The sequence below is a fragment of the Fukomys damarensis genome, unplaced genomic scaffold, assembly GCF_012274545.1.
Source record: "Fukomys damarensis isolate Sample0158 unplaced genomic scaffold, DMR_v1.0_HiC HiC_scaffold_73888, whole genome shotgun sequence".
Lineage (NCBI taxonomy): Eukaryota > Metazoa > Chordata > Mammalia > Rodentia > Bathyergidae > Fukomys > Fukomys damarensis.
In genome coordinates this window covers 4,106-7,753 of record NW_022974800.1, presented here as the reverse complement: position 1 = coordinate 7,753, position 3,648 = coordinate 4,106, and positions in this window count along the sequence as shown.

Genomic DNA, 3,648 nt, shown 5'->3' with positions numbered 1-3,648 from the left:
ATGAGAGGTAGATGAGTAGAAATTATACTCATTTTGCAAATGAGAAATAAAGGCACAGAAAGGTCTAGCATTCAAGTGTTTTGGAAATGGCAGTAAAATAGTACTCAACCTATTTTTTCTGATCTTCAGTTTGTCTGTCTGTATATAATAGGATTCGACTGTATCAGACTCTGTCCTATAATACCCTTAGATTGTGTACCAGAAAGCCAGTGAAGTACATGGCGAATTTTCTATCAACCCAATAAGTTGTGCTTTTATTTTATTTATTAGACATTAAAATATTTCAAGGGTAACCAAGGATGATAATACTAACCTAACTGGGAAATAAAAATTTGGACTTTAGGTTTTGCTTTACTGTTTTATCTTTATTCTAGATGAGACCCAAAATCAGTTCTGTACTGTATTTAATACGCTGGACTTCCTCATGAGCTGTCATTTGGGGCAGTAAAAATTTAGTTAGTTATACAGGTGAATGTTGGTCTTGGGTGTTTTTAATACAACTATGTCTTGTATCATCTTTGCAGCTACTTACGATGAAGTTTCTTTCTGTACAGATTTTCCTGCTTATTATTTGTGGTAGACTAGAGAACATTTATATTATAGGATGAGGATTTTAGATTAATAAGAAAATTGTGATTAGTAGGAAAATCTTGACACAGACCACCTTACTGTTTTCTACTGTGAAACCTAAAAAACTAAAAAAAGATGTATTGTTACTTGGATATTGAGGCAATGTAAAGTTATTCCAGATGTCCTGTCAAGGTATATGTGGTTCTTTATTTCAAAAGCCATTCATTTTGCCAAATTTTAGAAACTAGCCTGCTTTTCTGAGTACCTAACTTTATCAAATGTAGATGACAGCAGACATCTAGATGCTGCAAATACTTCTTTGGGTTCTGAAATGGAAATTTGCAATGATCTGAAATGGACTTTCTATCTAGTGCCAGTTTACCATGCTGCTGTTCTTTTACAAATGTTCTTTCTGTTTTGTTTTCTTGTTTTGATTTGTTTGAGACAAGGTGTCACTATGTAGTTCAGGCTCGCCTTGAACTCACTGTGTAGCCCAGGCTGGCCTGAAGCTCACAGCGATCCTTCTACCTCAGCCTCCCAAGTTCTGTGATTACAGGAACTCACCACCACTCCTGGCTCAGATGGTCCTTCTTACCATGCTTACTGATATCCTACCACATTTAACTGCTGTTTCCTTTCATCAGAGCTCACATAAGGCACACAATTCATCAGCAGCAGTGACTCATGCTGCATGTTGTTTTCATAGAAACACCAAAGCATAAGCAGATGCCAGTGTTTGCTTTGGCGTAGTTTTCCCTAGAAAACCAGAGATCTCAGCAAGTTGCTAAATTGCAATTTTATGTTACAGACAGATGAAAAAGCAGCCATGAATAAAAGCAGCCAAACTTTTAGATGTAGTACATGTCAAAATGGGAACAAAGACTATGATGCAAATTCCATTTTCTTTAAATATGAATCCCATCATTGAGGTATACAGTTCACCCATAGCCTTGGGTGTGGTCCATGAACACAGCTGCTACTTTGATCTCTATAACTACTGATGCAAATGAGAGGGAAGGACATGGTGGATACACGTTGTGATTAGTAGGAAAATCTTGACACAGACCACCTTACTGTTTTCTACTGTGAAACCTAAAAAACTAAAAAAAGATGTATTGTTACTTGGATATTGAGGCAATGTAAAGTTATTCCAGATGTCCTGTCAAGGTATATGTGGGTCTTTATTTCAAAAGCCATTCATTTTGCCAAATTTTAGAAACTAGCCTGCTTTTCTGAGTACCTAACTTTATCAAATGTAGATGACAGCAGACATCTAGATGCTGCAAATACTTCTTTGGGTTCTGAAATGGAAATTTGCAATGATCTGAAATGGACTTTCTATCTAGTGCCAGTTTACCATGCTGCTGTTCTTTTACAAATGTTCTTTCTGTTTTGTTTTCTTGTTTTGATTTGTTTGAGACAAGGTGTCACTATGTAGTTCAGGCTCGCCTTGAACTCACTGTGTAGCCCAGGCTGGCCTGAAGCTCACAGCGATCCTTCTACCTCAGCCTCCCAAGTTCTGTGATTACAGGAACTCACCACCACTCCTGGCTCAGATGGTCCTTCTTACCATGCTTACTGATATCCTACCACATTTAACTGCTGTTTCCTTTCATCAGAGCTCACATAAGGCACACAATTCATCAGCAGCAGTGACTCATGCTGCATGTTGTTTTCATAGAAACACCAAAGCATAAGCAGATGCCAGTGTTTGCTTTGGCGTAGTTTTCCCTAGAAAACCAGAGATCTCAGCAAGTTGCTAAATTGCAATTTTATGTTACAGACAGATGAAAAAGCAGCCATGAATAAAAGCAGCCAAACTTTTAGATGTAGTACATGTCAAAATGGGAACAAAGACTATGATGCAAATTCCATTTTCTTTAAATATGAATCCCATCATTGAGGTATACAGTTCACCCATAGCCTTGGGTGTGGTCCATGAACACAGCTGCTACTTTGATCTCTATTATTAAATTTTATTGCCAGGTATGAGTGGGTCTTAAGGTTATAGCTACTGATGCAAATGAAAGGAAAGGACGTGGTGGATACACGGAAACATAAATGTTTTTGGCTTTTTCTCTTTGTGTTATAACTTTTTGTTCACAGAACTTGAAAACTTGAAAACAATTTTGAAGAATGTTTTAATGTGCTGAATGTCTTCTTAGGGATTGGGAGGATACCTCACTTTTTGTCCAGTGTGTGATTGTTTCTTATCTGTGGGGACTCTGTCTCTGTCTTGGTTTTGAAGGTAGCCTAGGCTTCTACTGTCCTCTGATCTCTGAGGACCAGTGCATGTACCTGCACGGCGAGCTTGGTGTCCTCATACATGTGGCCCAGGGAAAGATCTGAGAGGAATGCAGAAAAGGAGCCACTGAATTCATTATGGTGATTTGACATGTAACTGCTTTCTTCTTCATCTTAACATTAAGAAACCACTGTAGCCTCTAAAATGCTTTACAGGACTTATGAGCTTCAGCTTCTCTCTGGTTATTAAAAGGCAATTCTGTTTATTACAGATGATTTGAGACTGAGTTATTCCATTTTCTTTTACTCCCATACCTTCCCCATTTTTATGGCAGCCAAGGACTGATACAGTATTTTGTGAAAAAAAGACCAGAGAGGTAGCTTTTACAAAACTACATTGTGTTTATTGTTAGACTTTGCCTGGTAAAAAGCTTAGGTCACAAAGAAAATTAAACTGCCTTTTATGTTCACTTTTTCAAATCATGGAAGATGACAGAGCTGACACTCTTAGTGTTTATATGGCACACATTGGCTAACCGGCTCTTAGCCTAGTAGGGGAATGCTGGACATTTTAGGGGACTATGTAAACTGCTTCTCAAATCAACCAGAAGAAAACTTAGGTGTTTGCTTTTGAAGGCAGTGTTAGTGTCAGGATTATTTGCTGGTCAGGTCTAGTTCTTCTCACCTTGTCATAAATATAATTAGTTAATACAAACAGATTTCCAGAATAAAAAAAGGATAGTGTATAATGCAGTCTGTGCTGTAGAGATACTCATGTTCCCGTGAGTTTGAGAAACTCAACTTCATATGAACTTGAGATTTTGTGAGGCAAAT